The sequence below is a fragment of the Mixophyes fleayi genome, chromosome 10 (assembly GCF_038048845.1).
Source record: "Mixophyes fleayi isolate aMixFle1 chromosome 10, aMixFle1.hap1, whole genome shotgun sequence".
In the NCBI taxonomy this organism is placed as follows: Eukaryota; Metazoa; Chordata; class Amphibia; order Anura; family Limnodynastidae; genus Mixophyes; species Mixophyes fleayi.
Genome location: NC_134411.1, coordinates 28328338 through 28349697, shown reverse-complemented (window position 1 = coordinate 28349697; position 21360 = coordinate 28328338). Strand labels below are relative to the sequence as shown.

Here is a 21360-nt window from a genome sequence, read left to right as displayed (position 1 = left end):
ATTAAATAAGTGTAAATTGTGATCCCAAGTTAACTTTAAAGCTGGGAAATTATCGTAAACATGCTTCAAACTTATCATTCTTCACATTCTATAAGGTGATTTTAAGCACGTGTATATAATCATTTAGCACATAAATGTGTGACGTCACTGCAGCATTGATCATACATGTACTTAGAAAAATCCATTCTCTTTTAACTGGAAGTAACCATATACAGAAGAATCAAATGAATGATATAGCTTTACACCAGTGAGTGGCAACATGAATTAGCTGGAGGGCCACAGGATGGGCACCACAGTCTTCAAAGGAGCCATACAGAGGAAGGAGGGAGTGCACATGGCACTCCCTCCTCCTCCAGGTATAACATGTGACCTCTGTGCACTATGCACTCCCTCCTCCTGTGGGTGTGCCGCGTGACCGCCCTGCACAGTGAGCTCCCTCCTCCTCTGGGGGTGTTGTGTGACCTCCTTGCACTGTACAGAGGAGGTCATGAGACGCAGATGTCGGCTGCCCCATTCTAATAGGATCGAGAGCAACTGACTGGGGGAGGGGGGGGGCCTGCAAGAGAAGGCCTACTAGTCTGCAGGTGGCCAATGGACCGTCTGTTGTCCACTGCTTCTTTACACCATGCAAACATAACACTTATCATATCTATTTACAGATATAGCAAGGAAATATCTTATCTAACACTGCAGCGTTGATCACTTTTTATCTACTAATTAAATCTCCATATGTGTATGTGTCTCTTAAAGGAGACATGTGTTACGTCATGAAGCAGATGCATTACTTGTCTGTGCTGTATCTTTTAAAAGTAAATTAAAATAAATAAATAAAATAATAGATCAAGCAATCCCTCTACTGAATTGCACTGGGGCTCATCCTGGCATCAGCGATCAGTGGGTGCCATCATAAGGGGTTAAGGTCTTTAAAGATTTAAGTACTATTATACATGCCCTGCTAGCCATTGACTGCTTGGACATGCTGATGCTTGGGGAACACCAGCATGCCATGGCTGTCACATATATTATTACAATAGTAAGAAAAAACACATTTTTTCCAAAACATTTTTATTCAAGTAAAAACACCCTTACACTTTTCTACTACAATGCAAATGAATGAGAGATGTCAATACGAGAACAACTAATCAGAAGTGCCTAGCTTAGGAAAACTGCTCTGATTGGCTGTTCATAGATTTAGACATTTTTTTATAGTCTTATTATTAGCTTGGTTCTGTGTCTTCAATAATTTAGTCAATGTTGTCCTGGGCACCATCAGTCCGTAGATCATCGCAATGTTGGTTGGTATGGTTTTAAACCTCAAACCATATGATGGACTTTTCTTATGGCAAACCTGCAAGGACTAAATAATAGAAGTTCATACACAAGACTACATAAGCTATAAACTAGATAACCTGTAAACCACTCAAGGATCATATATAGAGACCAGGGGGTATATTTACTAAACTGCGGGTTTGAAAAAGTGGAGATGTTGCTGATAGCAACCAATCAGAGTCTAGCTGTCATTTTGTAGACTGTACTAAATAAACGATAACTAGAATCTAATTGGTTACTATTTCAAACTAAACTCGCAGTTCAGTAAATATATCCCCAGAGGTTCATACATTAGTTCTGTCAGATGTTTACAGGACTTTATTGCCACCTGGTGGCTAGTTGAATAAATTGTTTTCTAAAAACTTTAAATTATTATATGACTTAAATACAATTACAGGATTTAAATAGTGTGTAAAAATGTGTGTACAAATGTCATAACATTTACAGAGTCATATTCAAAGCTACAACATATTATAGAGGGTATTTACACACAATTGAGCATATTTCAATTCCTCTTTTTGGAACATAGACGCCCTAAATATATTTAGGATCTAAAAAGCAATCTGCACAGATGCTTATCGCATGCATTGAGGATTTTTTAATATGCTTCAAAAGGTTGTAATCGTCACCAAGTATAACTACAAACAACCCCACAAACACATTCATATCGATATAATTAAAAACCAACCTTACCTTTAAAGCGACGGCGGAGATTAACGAAAATAGTGGTATGCAACTGCTGCTATATCCGAACCTGCTGAATGCCGCCACCTGATTTTGACGTCACTGAAGACGCCGACATCTATTTCAACAGGTATCTTAAGGATTAGGGTTAGGGTTCATCGGGAACTTGCCTCACGTCAAAATCACCCGCCGTCATCCACCATGTTCGGATTTAGCAGTGGTCGCATACCACTGCATTCGGTGATCTCCCCAGTCGCTTTATAGGTAAGGCTACATTTTATTTATATTGTTATTAATCTATTCATATTTTTTTTGTAGATATACTGGGTGTCGGTATCCACAACATCAGATTACCGTACCCCACCTGCTTCAAAGACACTTGCTATACTCATATACAAAATAAACAATGCTATCCATAAGGCACTTTGCATCACAGTATAAAAACAGGTGAATCTGTCAATTCTAATGTACTGGTGTGATATTGCAACACTTTTTGCTGGACTTTTGAGCATACTTCCCAACTTTGGAGATCTCCTCTCTGGAGTACCACAGTCATGGTCCATAGCCCTACATTTATCTACATTAAATTTCAACAGACATTTGTTTTTTTAGACCTAGCACTCTGATATTATGTAGCAGACTGTTATGAGGAACAGTATCAGACACTTTCACAAAATCTAAAATTATCAGCTGCACTAACAAGATGTAATTTGAAATTTCCGCCTCAAATGATATTTGTTTGACATCATTAGTTGTGATGAGACAAAGTATTTAGACAATCCAAACTACAAGTTAGCTCATTTTTCACAGGGCGCCCACAAGTCTGTGTAGTCCTACGTTTAACAGCTATGTGCGATATCGGGTATTTTTATTAAATGTTAAGCAAACATCCCACTCAGCAACAGACAGATTCTGCATGATGGAGCTTGTGTAACATACAAGCAAAAATTTGCCCATAGTGGAGGTGGCCATGGTGGACAACGTAGCTCCACAGTGGTGGGGGAAGGGTTCCATGCTGCAGAGGCGTTACCCCTTGCCATAGCGTTAGTTCATCAGCCCAGACATCTCTGAATGAAGGTGGACTAAGGAGTGCCTTTGTAGTGTAGCTCAGGTCTTCCACCACCCAACTTCCTTTATGCTGTTTGACTGTCAGGTTTAAGGAGCACTGATGACAGGCCGCCCCTCTTTGGACAGCCCAGCATCCTGCCCAGCAGCTTCTCCACCCACCATCTTCTCCAGATGATGCAGAGCGCTTAGCGGAAGTTCACCGTCCAATTGACAGCCCACCAACTTCTCCATTTTCAGACTGCCTGTCCTCCATCTATGTAGATGTCCAGTAATGCTCAGACGGGTGGGTGCATGGAGATAAGCCACAAGAACTAATGCATATTAGAAGAGGGAAGAGTCCACATATCCTATATACCATATGGAAAGTAAGGAAGCAGCACGGAGTCACGGCACTGGTAGTGGAGGAGCGCCCCAACAGTTAAGAGCCCCTTTATGGTGCATTAAGTATCAGTGTCCTGAAAGATTGATGGACAGGTGCCATGTGAGACTGTACATAATGTTGCCTGTAAAAAGGAAGATGTTACATCTAACAGAAGCATGGTTGGACCCTGCAGTTAGGGGTGTGCTGTGATAAGCTACAAGGCTGCAGTGAGAGGATCCCTGGTACTAGGATGTTTGGGACTGTCAACATTCTGGAACTGTTCCCTAAAAAGTAGTTGCAGCATGAGGAATATTATGATGAAGGGTCCCTGGTTATTTGGGGATTACTGTACAGCAGCAGTAGGAGAGCTTCCTTGAAAAGCAACCCCATACTGTTAAGGGATGTCGCTGCATGAAGGCAGCATAGCTTAGTGGTAGAGGAGGGTCCCTGGTGTAGGGTATGGAGTGCACGAGGAGTGCAAGAACCTCTGGACCATGCCTACTGTGTGCCTGTACTCAGAACTCTGACTGTTTGCTGTGCAATAACTTCACCCACAACACCGGGTATGTGAGCTGCCAGTTTTGTGTTATTTCTGCTAAGTGTGAGCAGGAGGAGATGGTGATGAAATGTAACTATATTGTAACCATTATGTTTATGTGTTGGAGGAGTTGGTGTTAAAGGAACAGAATGTTATTGCAACCATTAAGATCTGTGCTGAAGGAGAAGGAGTTAAAATAGAGTTGTTATAGTTTTAACTGAGATGGCCTGGCGCCCATTTTTTTTATTTAAGTTTGCATTTTTTATTTAAGTTTATTTTTATATATATATATATATATATATATATATATATATATATATATATATATATATATATATATATATATACACACACACACACATACACATACACACACACACACACACACACACACACATATACACACACATATACGCACACATACAACTGCACCCCTGGGCTTGAAAATCATTTTTCTGCCACACTGATAGAACAAGGTTGCCAAGCCCTGATCTAGGGGGTCCTCAAATTCTAATTGTAATATGGGCAATAAGGTGTTTCGGCTCTGTGGAAGTTTTCATCTATGTTATAAGCTGGCAGTATAAAATGAGAGAACTCTGTAAGGTATGTATAAATGCTTATAGGCTTCATTCCATTATGAATCAAGTTGAATGTACGCACTTTGTCTCTTACATAGGTGCAATTGACAATCTTTCCGCATTCGACAGTAGCCTCAGATTACTATCTGTGATGTTGGGGAGACTCTGCTATTTCCAATTTCAATTTATCAGTCTGTGGCAGAGCCGTAACTTCAAATTTTAGCACCTGGGCTGAGAAACAAAAATGCCGCCCCCTAGCCCTCAATTTTAACTAAATGAACCTAAAATATTGATAAACTGCGCCCCCCTTCAGCATTGCGCTCTGGGCGGTTTCCCCTATCTCACAACCCTAGTTACATCCATGGTAACACACTTATTGCTCAGCATGCTATCAAATCTCTTATCCTTTCTCTCATCATTTCTCGGCTTGGCTATTGCAACCTCCTTCTATCTGGCATTGCTGATACCTATATATCCATACTTTAATCCATCCTAAATGCTGCTGCAAGACTGATCTTCCTCTCTCACCGCTCCACATCTGCTGCACCACTTTGCAAATCACTACACTGGCTCCCTGTGTCCTCCAGAATCAAATTCAAATTACTCACCCTTACCTACAAAGCCCTCAGCAACACTACCCCTGCATATATCTCAAATCTCATATCAAAATACTCCCCCTCCCACCCTTAGATCTATCTATGATCTGCACCTTGTCTCGCCTCTGATAACCACCTCTCACTCCCACCTACAAGACTTCTCCCGTGCTGCTCTCCACTTATGGAATTCCCTACCACGCTTAATCAGACTTTCCCACAGCCTACATATCTTTAGATGCTCTTTTAAAATTCATCTTTTTTAGAGGTGACCTTATCCATGATAACACTATTCACACTAATGCACCCTCACAGCTGTCCCAATCTCCACTGTGAGATACATTTGCTCTTCTTTTTTCAGCTGTGCACTTCCACTTATAATGTAAGCTTGCTAATGAGCATGGTCCTCCATACCCGTTGTTTTCATGTCTGTGTTTATTTTGTCTACCTAGTATGTCACTGTTTTATGTATGTCCTATTTTCCCTTCTGTACGGCGCTGCGGAGCACTGTGGCGTCTAACAAATCTACGATAATAATAATAATATGGTCTGTGGCTTTGTACTTCATCATTTCCCCTCATCACATCATGACACTGCCCTTGTCACTTGCAGCCATGACTAAACAGATATATAATGACAGATTTACTTGATTCAAGAGCTAATACTCTTTTTAGAGCCCAGTAAAATAAACATAAAGTCAATTTGTGTCTCGATGATGTTGCTGATTCCTAGTAAATCAATAGGCTGTATTCTGTGATTCAAATCACAAAATGGCTAGCACCACTGTTTGTAGGTTGAAGGTACATGTGATATACATTTAAAATGCAAATGTTAAAACAATGGATCATTTACCAAGACATTTTAGAACTTGATTTGCAGAACTCCACCAACTGAAGAAATACAATCTGTGGTAAGAAAAAAAACAATAACGCCGAAGCTTGGGAACTGATTGATGTAATAGTTGCTTTCGCACGGAATGATTTATTTACCACGGTCACTGCATTGCCACCAGATGGCGTCTCAACACCAGATTTTTATAATGTTTTATGTGTTCAGAAAAAACAAATCGTAGAACATTAAAATATTCCATATAGAGCATTCGCCCTGAAAACAAGCCAAGATTGTTATTTCTATTGAACCACAAGCAAGTTCATGCTGAATTGTTTTTTTTTACAGGAAATTACCCCCAATACTCATAAAAAAGATAAATATGTGACAACATGTGTGATGTGGTAGAGGGTCCTCCATCATATCTATCTGGAGAAGCCCATAGGAGAAAACCCATCCCCCCTTCCCGTCCCCACTGCAGCTCATACTCTCTCTCATTCCAGGACACATGGGTCAAGAGGGCAAACGCTGATGCAGGTGTGAACAAAGATGAAACATGGGTGTGGCAGGTGTAACTACGGACAGACAGAACTGATGAAATGATGGTTGCCAAGTTAACTTCATTGGATAAATAAATGATATATATTTATGGACAGTCTTTATGTACAGTCTCTTGACGCCACAGAATGAATAACTTGTTCGCACCTCTGCTTTGCAGCATAATCATCCTTTATTATCCCACCCTCATCAAACTTATCAGGTAATGACACACTGACTTGGTTAAAGAGCTCTTTATTTCACTTATCTCCGCCTTGCACTATAACTAGGTAACTAAACTCTGTTTCCCCATAACTCCACTTGCAGAACTCCTTTCGGTCCCGTGTATTGGGGTACATAGGTGTCCACATTCTACTTACATTGACACCTCATTAGTCTGCACCCTTGCTCTGGAATTCCGATTCTCTAACTTGTCAAGATCAGCTGCAGACTAAGCTCTCTCTCTTCTAGTACAACAAGCTGTCTTCTCTTTGTCTCCACTTGCTCCGTCACATCACTCGACCTTCTCTCTCTGCATCCCTATCGCAGACTTGGAAGCACTACATATTCCTCTTAGATCTTGGAACTTTTAACTCAACTCGGCTCAACTCAACACTGACTCAACAGAAGACTGCTCAACCTCTCCAACCACAAGCATCACACACTTACACTTCCCATGGGTCATTGCAAAGAAATTCTAGCTTATTTACATCCACCAAGGACTAGAATTGAGAACTATAGGATAGACATAACAGAGAAAGTGAAAACATATTAAAAGAGTATGGATGTGTATTAGCCTCTCACAGTACTGAGGGTGGTGGTGTGTGAAATGAGCCACATGATGTAGACTGGACACTTATCACTGATCTTATCTTATCACTTATCAGAATGGTACAGTTGTTTATTTTCCCCAGCCTCCACTGAACAACGGGAGACTGCTTCTGCTGTTGCAGTGAGAGCAATGTAGAATGTCTAAACTTTTTTTTTTTTTCACCTGCTTCACCAACATAATTTTCATACTTTAACTCTTGTTTTGGTGTGTTAATACAGAACTGGTGCTTATTTATAGTACTGTTCTCAGCACCCCAAGAGTCCCAGGGTGAAGAGGGTGAAGAGCGACTGCAAACATTTCACAGCATTAGTAACATGGTCTTATTTTGCATCTCACAGCATGGGTAAAGTATTGGGGCATGCCACAGGTTGGTCATATACGACTGGTCTTGCTTATCAGAGTGGTTATACTGCTTATTGTCCTCAGCCCCTAGAGCACTAGGTGGGTCCTATTGTTTAAATTACAGTGGTACAAGTGTGGATATTACACAGCCACCAACTGTATAATTGTTTTCAGATGTTCGTGCAAAATTAATTAATTTAATTTTGTCTTCATTTTTACAGTTTCCAATTATAATTCAATGTTTTTTTCTAGCACCTTTTATAAATAAGACTGGAAGACCATGTGACTTTCGATGCCTAATCCCAATTCCTTTCATTTAAAACACACTGGGCCTGATTCATCTTTGAACGCAACCTGCTCACAAGCTGCGGTTTTTATAAAATGAGCACGCAACTTGAGTATAGATCCGACCATTTTCAAATCCCAGTGATCTGAAGATATGTTTCCATTTGAACCTGGGTATAAGTACGCCCTGCCTAAACAGTACTGGACGTAGGTTAACAAACAGAGTGCAGGATACGCACATGCAAATGTGAAATATCAAGTCCCATCAGAACGCATGCAAATAAAGATGTTATAAAAGAAATTAACTCATACTATAATCATTATTGTATACTGTACATGCAATCACTATCAGTCGACACTTACACCTGCGCTGTGGCTGGTGCAAATATTACGCCCCAAAAAATACGTACTTGAGAGAAACCCACAACATGAATCGGCCATATATGTGTTGGCTCACCTTTGGCACGTCCTTTGCTGTACACTGCCTATGTTCATCGGACCCTTCCCATTTCACCCCTCAAGTCATAGACAGTAATAAGTGTCACTTGTGTTCAGACATGAATTGTATAAATTGCATCAGTGGCATAAAGTCTGTTTCTGAGCATGCGCAGAGCGCTCTCATGCAAGATATACCAATGTTGAATCAGGCCCACTGTAGCCACAACAGTGTAATCTCCACAAGTACCAATTTATTTAAATATCTGGCTTCATAAACTGAATTCTCATTTGTGTCTTGGATCAGACAAATATTGATGTGCACTTTGCACCTCGTCCATAACAAGAAGGAATGTCTGTCCCTTTGTCCAGGTCCATCTCCATTATCACCACCACCATCATCATTATCTCCATAATCATCATCTTCATCACCACTATCATCATCGCCACCATCACCATAATTATCATCATCTTCATCACCACCACCATCATCATTATCTCCATAATCATCATCTTCATCACCACTATCATCATCACCACCATCACCATAATTATCATCATCTTCATCATCACCACCATCACCATAATAATTTTCATCATCTTCATCATCACCACCATCACCATAATAATTATCATCATCTTCATCATCACCACCAATCACCATAATTATCATCACCACCACCATCATCATTATCTCCATAATCATCATCTTCATCACCACTATCATCATCACCACCAATCACCATAATTATCACCACCACCATCATCACTATCTCCATAATCAGCTTCATCACCATAATCATCACCATCATCATCACCACCACCATCACCAAAATCATCATCACCATCACCATAATTATCATCATATCATCTTCATCACCACCACCATAATTATCATCATCTTCATCACCACTATCATCATCACCACCAATCACCATAATTATCATCACCGCCACCATCATCATTATCTCCATAATCATCATCTTCATCACCACTATCATCATCACCACCAATCACCATAATTATCATCACCACCACCATCATCACTATCTCCATAATCAGCTTCATCACCACCATCACCATCATCATCATCACCACCACCATCACCAAAATCATCATCACCATCACCATAATTATCATCATATCATCTTCATCACCACCACCACCACCATAATTATCATCATCTTCATCACCACTATCATCACCACCACCATCATCATTATCTCCATAATCAGCTTCATCACCACTATCATCATAATCATCACCACCATCACCAAAATCATCATCACCACCACCATCACCATAATTATCATCATATCATCTTCATCACCACCACCATAATTATCATCATATCATCACCACCACCATCACCAAAATCATCATCACCATCACCATAATTATCATCATATCATCTTCATCACCACCACCATAATTATCATCTTCATCACCACTATCATCATCATCACCACCACCATCATTATAATTATCATCATCTTCATCACCACTATCATCATCATCATCACCACCATAATTATCATCTTCATCATCATCGCCATCATCACTGTCATATGGTGCCGTCTTTATATACATATACAGTCCCTTATATATATGCACAGGACTCATTTCTAAAAAGCCTGACAATGAACATTGCAATGTGGCCATTTATTCTTTTTACCTTTCTTATTGAAAGGTTGTGTGATAAGTTGTGGTCAGTGGTGCAAGCAGAAATATTAATACACCGATCTTCTACTTTTTTTTTCATATAGTGTATTAATTATAATAATAATAGGAAATAATTGTCAGTAATTTCCACCAACAAATGACTGTATTGTCGCACTCCTAATAATAACGAGCTCTAGAAGTACAACTTGTTCCTTATTGGTGAATTGTCTGCAAGTCTCTGTATCTGGCAGCGGGACATGAGAAAGCCACTTAGTGAGGATATGACAGAGTTTGTGCAGGCAAACAATATGATTGAACTGGATCGGAAGACAAGACGCAGGTATAATCCAGAGATGAATAATTCCTTTATTTATCATTTCCTAAATGAACCTCATGAAACGTTTCTACTTGGAGTGGACGAGAGCTCATTTCCCCTGCTCACATAAACATCATTGGTTCCAGACTCGCCTGTGTCATGACAAATGACTTCCCATGTGTCAACAAAAAGGAAGTTGTTCTTCATAACTCGTCTAAATCTGCAGCAAGTGACACATCCTGTAACTGCCGCCGTTGCACTGCTCTTCCCAGCCCTCGATTCACAATTTCTCATCGTGTCCTGTGGGACTGGCTCTATGTTTGTGTCCCAGCTTTCTCAGAACACAAGGTTAATGTACATTTTGGAGCTGAAGATTTGGGACAGACATCCTTCTCCAATGTAAGCACTATACTGATTCCACTGGCAGTTCTGGGCTGCTCATGTGTTTGGGAGATATCACAGGTCTTGATGTTAAATGGGTTTTCCACCTAAAATGTTGATTCTACCTGTCTCTCACACAGATTAAATTGGGGGCATTACCCGGTCCTCTCTCTCCCTCAGAACGCCCGCCGCTCCCTCCGATGTCTACTACGGCAACCAGAAAAAAGTGAACATGAAAAAAAACCACAGGAAAATTGCTCACGGATAAAACCCCACTGACACAAATGCCCACAAGAAAAATGCTCACACGGAAACATTCCAACAAATAGTAATTAAGTATATTAATTTATTGCTGTACAAACGTGGCCTGTGTATGAAGAGGGATTAAATGCTCTCTTAAATGCCATAGGTTTCCATCTAATTAATTCTTAGAAAATAATACAAATATTGTGAGGCTATAGATCGTTAAAAGGAATTGTTAAGAGGAATTGTTGCAGGCCAGAGGCTTCTTTGTTTAAATGTGTTTAAAGTCTCCTATTGTAAGCTGGTCCTCTGATAACTCCATGGGCTAGATTAACTAAGCTGCGGGTTTGAAAAAGTGGGGATGTTGCCTATAGCAACCAATCACATTCTAGCTGTCATTTATTTAGTACTTTCTGCAAAATGACAGCTAGAATCTGATTGTTGCTTAGTAGCGCTCGGTCATGCCTCGTTCTGCTGTACAGTAATGAAAATTAAATGAGTGCCAAAAATTGCTATGACCCTTTTAAAAAGCCAAGTGGAGCTGAGTTTCGAAAAATGGGAACATAAACATTGGTGGTGGGAGTGAAGGAAGGCAGATTTTAAATTAAGCATGAGTTTGTTTTTACCTACAGAGTATGAGCCTAGCATGGAATGTGAGGGGTTACTACAAGCATATTAGCCTAGGGTGGCCTGAACCCTTTATCAGGCTCTGAGTTCCACTGTTTGAAGAAAACAAAATTTGGCAGCCAATAAAATGTCTTTGTAAAATATCACCGCCCCCCCTCAACCTAGATCATCATAGCCATATTTATTTTAAAGACTTCCAGCTTAAACAAAAATTATTTATTGCATAATTAAATAATTTTTTTAGGCTATTCTATAACGAATAGGCCGGCCTTTCCTACAGATGACACAGAAGGAAAGGCATTGAGGGAATACTAAATATATAGGCTTTTCCATGCACAAGCATGGGGGATACTATCGCCAATGGGAGACATTGCCGGCGGAGTTATTGTAGGCAATAACAGGGTTGAAGTGGAACCAAGCCATTTCATCACAAGCGAAAACACCAGCTAAATAAAATATGCCCCTAAATGAGCAATGTATTTAAGTTCAGCATCTATGCTAGCTCGCCATGCATGCAGTGTTTGAAGACTGCAAGTTCTCCATCCGTTACTATGTGTCATTGTTGGAACGATAAAGCACGGACATTGGAACCACCTATGTGATGCTACAGAATAGAGGTTGGCTAGTAAGCAATGCAATATCTGTAAACAAAAGGAGCCACTGCAATATTCATTTCCTACGTTTGATTAAGAATAAGTGTATGTTCTATAAATAAAAGCATGTATCCAGCAACCATTCATCTGTTTATGTACTTGAACTAAAAAGTGATTATTTAAAGCCCTAAAATAGACACCGATGTGACTCAACTCAGAAGCCGGACAGCCAGGAATAGCATTTTTAAACTAACTATTCATTTTAAATTTAGATTATCTCCCCCTGATCTATGCACTGATCCATTCACTTTATTTTAATGGCCATGTCTATTTTTTTCAGTGTTTCCCTTTAGCCTGCTTACTAGACGTAGCGTATTCTCAGATCTTCACCGTTGACCCCCTGCTCCCAAAACTGACTGAATTATTCCCAGGACGCAGCAAAAATACAGAAGGAAAGAAAAACAAACATCTGTGTCTAGGGTTACAGATATCTTATAAGTCACCTTATCAGGAGTCATAGTCTTTATTCTAAGTGGGCCATGCCTCCAGTGAAGACAATCCATCAAGGAGAGTAGTAAGACTGACCTTTAGACAGATTTTATTGTGCTACATTTACTTGGTTCCCAGCACTAATAATATGTATGAATGAAAAAATAAACAAGAACATCTGTCTCCCATCTTCCCGATCTGCTCTGGGGGAGTCAAGTCCGATCGTACTGGAATAAATTCCCAAATGCAAAGAAGTTTTTTTTTAACCGGATAAAATGATGAGGATTTGGGTGATGCAGCATATTGAAAAGTAATTATTCGGAAGGGTGGAACAATTCAAATGATTTGATCCACTTGAGTAAAGTACAATGCATACTAAACAAGTGTACTTGAAGTAATAAGTTACCTTAAAATTAATTTAAAAAAATGACACCCGTTCTTTAAAAATATCCTGGTAATCAACAGTGCACATGGAAGGGTCACAATGATCCAACTGCTCTAAAATTCCCTTCTGGAGTCAAGTGATGGCTCATGAAAATGCATACATTTCCCTTAATATATACTACAACAATAAAGCTTATTCACTAAAAGATATTAAGGGTCATATACGAACTGCAAAAAGACTACTTCTGCAAGTATGCTTATCCACTGTTAAAAAAAAAATAATAATATAAAAGCTTTTTTTTAAAAAAAAACAAAAATTATATATAAAAAAATAAGGCAGAAATTATGATGAGAGTCCCATATTGACGAAAGCACTTAAACGCATAGATGTGTGCTTGTAGCTTTAAACCTCACCTGCAAGGAGTTAATGCTTCCTCATCCCAGGCCAGCCAATTAGAAGAAATGGGGGGCGTGCCTGAGGGTTCTCTATATAGGTCCCTATGTGTCACATGTCCGACCTCAATCTCTTCATGAGATCCCACCCACCCGCACTTGTTGATGGATCAGCCTGCTTCTGTGCCTCACGTGTTTTAACCAAATTATTTTACCAACGCCACAGATCAGGCACAGTTGGTAATAAGTCACTGCGATCAGCGGCTGGGTCATACAGCGCTATAACTGATTGGCTGCAGGTCACTGCTCCCTTTAAGGAACGTGACTCGTGGTCCTTTATGTGGAAGATTTCTTGGCCTGCCTAAAGGGGCTCACCATTGTGAGTCAAGAGGGGGTGTAGACACTCTGACTCCAGATTTAGCACCGGCCAAGCAGTTAAGGATTTGGTTACAATTTGTTATTAGTTTTAGATTTCCAAATTTTTTAAAACCAGCATATATTTTCTAGAAATTACAATATTTTGGGTGATTAGTATAACATCAATTAACTCAACACATAACGGTAGCAGTCACAGGATGTAAAAGGGCAGCAGCAGGTATGCCAACACATGGAACCATACTGCTAATTGTGAAGTATGGTCATGATACCTGTTCTGTGAACACCTGAAACTTTCTAAATTGAATGGAGCCACTGGAATTAAAGTTTACAACATATTGTTCATTAGGGTAGTGGAATGATTGAGGGATGGGAAATAAGGTAGGTAAGGGGGAGGTCGAACAGGGAATGAGGGACAGGACAGAGGGAGCAGTTGAAAAGAATCAAAACAATGAGATTCCAAGACAATGTGTGGCCCCAAAATGTGGGGACCAGGGCTTCCATTCTGCGGATGAATTTGTCTGGGAAATTGTTAATGATGCAATCTAATGTGCTCAATGTTGTGGATATATTTTGAATATCAAGGAGCAGACTGAGGTTTCCACAAAGGTGGTAACTTTGGACATTCCTCCCATACGTGGGTCAGAGTGCCCTCCCATCCACAGAGCCTTCAACAAAAATTGGAGACATTGGCATAAGTGTCAGGTACCATCTGTAAAATATTTGAAGATCATTTTTTTTCTATCACTATATGTGACTTTCAGTTATAGCAGCACCCTTTCCTATAATGCCTGATATGCTCACAGTCCTCAGTTGCCCCCAGAACTTAACACGTGTAGAACGGGCTTATAACAGTTCTGACGTTGATGCAGTTTACATTGGAGACTGATGTATATGACAGTGGTGAGAAAGGTAACAAGAACAGGACTCACTAGGGTACACAGCAGGGTACAGTAACCAGGCAGAGGTCGGAGCAGGCAGCCAACAGGCAATTCCAGTATACAGGCAGAGGTCAGGGCAGGCAACTATCAGGCAAAATCAGTACCCAGACAGAGGTCACAGAAAGTGACTAACAGGAAAGATTAATACCCAGGCAGAGGTCAGAGCAGGTGGCTAATAGGCTAGACCAGTACCCAGGCAAAGGTCAGGGCATGTGGTTATCAGGCTACACCAGTACCCAGGCAAAGGTCAGGGCAGGCAGCTAACTGGCAAGACCATTACCCAGACAACGGTCAGGGCAGGTGGTTATCAGGCTAGACCAGTACCCAGGCAAAGCTCAGGGCAGGCGGCTAACAGGCAAGACCAGTACCCAGACAATGGTCAGGGCAGGTGGTTATCAGACAAGACCAGTACCCAGACAATGGTCAGGGCTTCAGCCAAAAACAGAGTCAGTGTCCAGGCAGGGTCACACTAGAGAATCAAACAACACAAACACATGCTCAAGTATTCAAAATGTGGAGCAGGAGCACTATGAATTAATTTTAAAAGGAGGCACTACTCTTTTAAAAAATGATTACAGGACTGACACTTGTAGTGCAATCCCTTATGGCAGTTGCAGTGTACTGTACAATTAATAGTAGTGCACTGGCGACCATGTGCATGCAACAGTAGGATGTCTAGCTCCAATGTGACAGTTGGATGGTCAGACTAGCACACAGGAGAGACCCAGGCCCTAATTATCTTTTGCAAGGTGGGGCAATTCACTAGCTTTAGGTCTATCCTCCAAACATCATATAGTGGAAGGTTTGCAACTAATTGGAGTTTCTAATGGATTCTGGGCTAATTTTAGCACTAGAGGTTTGTAACATTTTGGATCAAGTACAGTATTTAAGATCTTCCCCCCCCCTACTAGTATCTGTGCACCTGCACTTTGGTCTAGCATCTGGCTCAATAATAAAAAGGGAAGATGTCTCTACTTCCCGACGATAAACGTATATCTATCATCATCATCATTTATTTATATAGCGCCACTGATTCCGCAGCACTGTACAGAGAAGTCATTCACATCAGTCCCTGCCCCGTTGGAGCTTACAGTCTAAATTCCCTAACATACACACAGACAGACATAGAGGGAGAGACTAGGATCAATTTTTTTTTAATTTATTTTTTTATAGCAGCCAATTAACCTACCAGTATGTTTTTGGAGTGTGGGAGGAAACCGGAGCACCCGGAGGAAACCCACGCAAACACAGCGAGAACATACAAACCACACAGATAAGGCCATGGTCGGGAATTGAACTCATGACCCCAGCGCTGTATATCAAGGACCATGAAAGGAGTTGTAATGTACTGTATATCTAAACTGTATGTCGAGCATGAAAGGAGTTGTTATGTTCTGTATAAGTATCGCAGTACCTTTGAGTTTACTATCTGTGGAGGAATAGTAGACTTGTGTGCCATTGTGCATTTAGTGAAATGAGTTTTAGGACTCATAGTGGTTGCCTGGGTAGTAAGAATTGGAGAGGAGCATCAGACAGTGTGACTCCAGGAACAGTGTACTGCAGAAGAGGTTTAGCTTAGGTAGAGAGAGAGGTTGGGGGAGGGGGCACTGGAGATTATGTCGGAGTAGAGGGCACCTAGGTGGGGAGATCCACATCCAAAAGATAGGTGCATGAGCAGCACCACTGAGGCAAGGGCTGACCATACATGGTTATACGCACGTGGCATAACTGTCTAGGGAGTTGGTGAAGACAGGAGATGAGTGCTCTCACAGCCAGGGAGGGTTTATATTAGTGGGTTAGTGGAAACAGGTGTTTAATGAAGAGCAGAACTGAGCAAATTCATTTCAACAAATAACATTGAATGAGTAAACAGTATGTAAAACTGCCTAATACAATGGTATGAAATACAACGTTTGAATCATGATGAAAGGAGTGTATACCCAAAGGGTGTTAGAATGACAAAAATGACAGATATACTAAATATAATTCCTGCTTTTCAACATATATACATATAATCAATCAATTGTCAGATCATCTGACAATGTCAGCGTGGCAAGGACCAGTATCTAATACAATGTTAGAACTTACATAGGGGCTTGTAAAGGACATCATCAGAAGAATTAAATATTGGCCCAGCTCCAAGGGTTACCAGACAAGTGACTAAAGGTGTGGCAGATATGTCTCACACAAGTATATTGAGTTATGTGGAATCCAAGGTGTGTATCTGTCGAGAATGATTGTGGAAACTAACCTTAGTATCTAGTAGTGGTAAACAATTAGAATCAATTAGATTGGCAAAAATATTAATACTAAGCCAGTTAAAGCAGACACTGATTTAGTGGTTAAACGGCAACAGTCTCTAGGTCAGACCTGGGCAATCTGTGGCTCTCTAGGAGTTATTCTACAAGCCCTAGCATGCTTTGCTAGTTTATAGCCGACTTATAGCTGGCAGGACATGTTGTGACTTGCCATGAAAGCCATTGCCATTTTAAATTTCCTCTGCCTAATATATTTACCCCCTGGAGAGTCACAAGTTTGCCAGGCCTGCTATAGGTGATGCATTGAGAGTTTTCCCAAGGATTAGAAGGTCAGCTCCCTGTTCTGGGTTCTTAAATCACCATGAGTTGGAACAGAAATTCACATCTATAACAAATATTTTGGTTTTATAAGGATTTTGTAACATCTATTACCCCATGGTGCTTTTTAAGGGGGCCATATCTTAAAAATGAGAAGAAGTTTCCTGAGATACAGGGTGGATGAGAAATATCTAACTGTGGTAAGAACTTCCGTACCATTACGGAAGTAATACCATTATGTCTCTGGGTGGCTGGTCTTCGCAGGTTTGGGGCAGAGAGCCCAATGAGCTTGGCTGAACAGGAATCTATTCATGGTATTATCAGGTAAGAGATATTTAAATAATCAGTCAAGATAAGCGGTAATAGCTACCAGTTCCACATTGATCTTTCTAAACAGACTGGAATGCCTCAGTTGGTAAGTTCCAGATGGGATAGGGTCATCTGCAACAGACTCATAAGGCAGGGTCTTTATGTGAGTGGACCTTGATGAAATAGACTTGGGTTACTGTCTACAGGTCCGGAGGCCTTGGCTGTAGTTTGGGTTTGTGCTGGGTGAAAAAGGTGGATACCCATAGATTCAGTGTATAGGTGCAGTTCATTCCTCAGAAGTGTACAGTACTGCCAGGCCAACTTAATAATTTGTTACAGTAATAAAGTACCTATCAAGGGGAATGATAGAGTGTCATGTCTGGTATTAAATAGCTGCACTGGTGCCAGACAATACTGCACTGTATACACTACGCACCATGTTATATAGATGCATTTCTACTTCCACAACGGAAAGTACGTTTCATGTGCCCATGTTGGCGCAAAGGATGCCATGGATGGTAATTGGCAACAAAGCAGATGTCCATGAGCTTAAGATCAAAGCAAGAAGGAGCCCTAGCACCCAATTATACAAACTTGCAAGCCTTGGTAGCACTGAAATGGTTAACAAAATGATCAGAATAGATCTTTCCTGCAGAGACCAGTGATCACTACTCAAAACCATAACTTTCCAATGCACTAAATGTTGTAAGGTACTTTTCAGGGTCTCAGAGTCCTCAAAGGGCCATGTCAGGAGGAAGAAAAATTAGAACATATTTTGACATAGATTGTTTACAGAAAATACTGAAAATCATGAAGTCATGAAATAGAGTACATAGTTTCAGACACATTTTTGTTTTGGAAGACAGTCGGCCTAGTCCGTTTGATGGTCAGAAACCTAACACCTTAGGAATTGTTGTAATGATTGAAATGTGTCAAATAAGTTGAGAGCCTTTGACTGACACTATAGTTATCGGAATTACATATTTCTAAATTATTTATGTGACTGATAGGTTTGCAAGACTTATCTCTGTAGGAATTTATAAAAAAGCATTAACATGTCTTGTTTTGCTTGCAGTAGAAATTGACTCGTTTTGCTAAACTTATCCACCACCACAACTCAGATTGCAGAAAGACCCTGTGAGGGGGGGAACAACAACATCCAATAACAAATTCCATTGACGTATGGGCTCAAGGTTCTGGAGGGAATTGAAAATAGATTTATTTGACTTTAGTGTTCGGTTCTTGTAGATATTGTCCTAGCACAAACTATACAGTGTTGTCTATTAAACTCAACATCTGCTCTTTGGTCTGTAAACAGATTTAGCTAAGACGTGTGATATCCTACAATCACCAAGATAGCCAGCCAATTAATGTACAGAAAGCTGAGAGCCTGCTCTGAACGTAAGAACAAAATTTTAAAAAACAACATCCAACTAGCCTGGTGGGGGAGATCAAACTACTGATCGTGCAAAGTTATACCTATACAACAATTTCTTGTGATCTGTAAAAACAGTCATAGGACAGGCAGCTCCCTCTAATCTTTCTCTTCAAATGGTCGTTTTATTGTAAGAATTGTCTATTTTCCATCCCATAACTAGACCTTAAAGGAGAGACTGTGTCTGATTTACGTGGATAGTATTTGCGTAGGAGCAAAGATATATCTGCATACTTGCATTATCATGGATGTATTTTGAGGTACATGCAGCTTAAGATATGTGTAACCTTAAATCTAGAGTATAGATTTTTTTTAAAAGAGCAAGAAATTTCCAGCAGTCCCAGAATCAATAAAAAGCAGAGACTAAGAGTTACTGTCACATGCTGTGGATTATGTTGCAGACTGTTGCTTGGACCTACTGTGCATTTAGTGGTTGACACTGGCTCACCTTTGACACGGATTCTAATGAGCAAAGGCCTTCTCAAGGTTAGAATACAGGGTGAAGTCAAGGGCGCAAGCAGAAAGGGATGGTCAGAAAGAAGCCGGAGGTTGGTAACAAATGGTCAGAACAGCAAACAAGTAGAAAGCATAAGGATGGTCATGAAAAGCCAAGCTAGTAACAGATAATCAGATGCATGTACCAATGGTGGGTGACGAGCAGTCAGCTGCTCCCATTCTGCTTCATTCTCTGCTTTGTTAAATATCTGAGAATACGACTGTATGAGATCAGCTGGCTTCTGTGTCATGTGACCTCCTTCTGTACACTGCAGGGTGGTCCTGCTGTCCTGCTGCTCATCCAATCAGAGAAGCATGAGAGAGTGCAGTGTATCCTGCACCACATGTCCTCCCTCCGTCCTCTGCAAGCTGCCGCTGTCAATGTATTAGACTGTCAGTGAGTGGGGGGAATCTGGGGAGAACTTGTGAGCAGAGGGCATATGGGGTGTGGTGTGCTAGTGACTGGTGGTCATGTGTGGAATGCCAGTAAGTGGGGGCATATGGGAAGATATTAGTGGCATGTGTGAAGGTTTGGGTGTAATGTGTGGAGGTCTGGGTGGCATATGAGTTGTGTGTGGGGGCTTGTGGGTTGGTGGTAGTGAGGAGCATGAATATTGTGTAACTGGGGGTGAGGTCATTTATGAGCTGTCTTTCAATTCTTAAATTAAGGTTAATGTGCGGCCCTTTTGAAGGCTGGAGGGCAGCACATTGAAGGCCCTTAAAGTATATCAGGTTGCCCATCACTTACATAGGCTGATGTGAATAAGGATGGTGGCGCTATTTAAATAGATGATAATAAGTAGCAGTACAGAATAACAAAATGACCTATTGCATTGGCTGAGTCTACAATACATTACAACGAGAAAAGAAGTAAAGATTCTGCACAAGGAGCAAGGACACCAGATTAGGTATTGCATCAACAAGCGACATATTTAGATTTCCAGTGTTGGGCATTGACAGGTTTTGATAACTTGTTTGAGAAGAGTGTGCCAGTTCACCTAAAAATCATCTATACATTGGAAGGCCCTCTGTGTCCCTCTTATAGTTTAGGTGCCCTGAGATTTTGCCAAATTCTGAGTAAAGGGTACTTTAGAGACATTTGGGATGGAACTCGTGCTTGACGTCTCTCTTGAGGCATCTATCCACTGTAATGGCTAACTGCATGCATGGAACTAGCGAGCTTGGTGTTGGGTATATGGAAGGGTACTGAGAAGGAGGTTGGATGAGTACAAAGTGGTGATCATGCAAAGTAACTATACAAACCAATTGCAGTGCGCATACCTTGGGTGGGTGTGCAATCATAACCCTCATGGCTGTGCATGTAATCTAGGGGAAGCCATAAGAAGTGGCTGCACCGCGGGACAATATCACTCTCGGTGGTCCTGAGTATATACCAAATATTTGGATCACCCATTAAGTCTTTGAATTATGGCCTGTACTGGCTTTCCACTCATAAGGGAAACATGTTATTCAGAGCAGAATTCTTCTGCATTTCTCTTGCCTTGCCTCAAGTTACATAATTCTGCTAGTAGCTTTACTGGACTATCAAATAACATGTCCAATACCTGGAAAAAATATTTCAATGGAGGTCAAACCTGGGTTCTGAGGTTCCAGACCAAAAACCCAATTCTATGGGTCCTTCTATATCAATGATATCAGCATAGAGACTACAAAACTATAAGGCCAGGGTTCCACATCTCATGCAATCTAAAACTTGGGATAAAACAAGCA

The 21360-nt window shown here is 40.7% G+C and overlaps 2 long non-coding RNA genes across 3 annotated transcripts in view; both read left to right on the top strand.

The window, feature by feature from the left end:
- Positions 1–6634, top strand: part of LOC142103438 (uncharacterized) — a 58987-nt gene extending 52353 nt beyond the window's left edge. Inside the window, exon 2 of the long non-coding RNA XR_012679353.1 lies at positions 6483–6634. This is a non-coding gene — a long non-coding RNA (uncharacterized LOC142103438). The remainder of the gene's footprint in view (positions 1–6482) is intronic.
- LOC142103911 (uncharacterized) overlaps positions 1–21360 on the top strand; it is a 280023-nt gene that overhangs the window by 231580 nt on the left and 27083 nt on the right. The window lies entirely within an intron of this gene.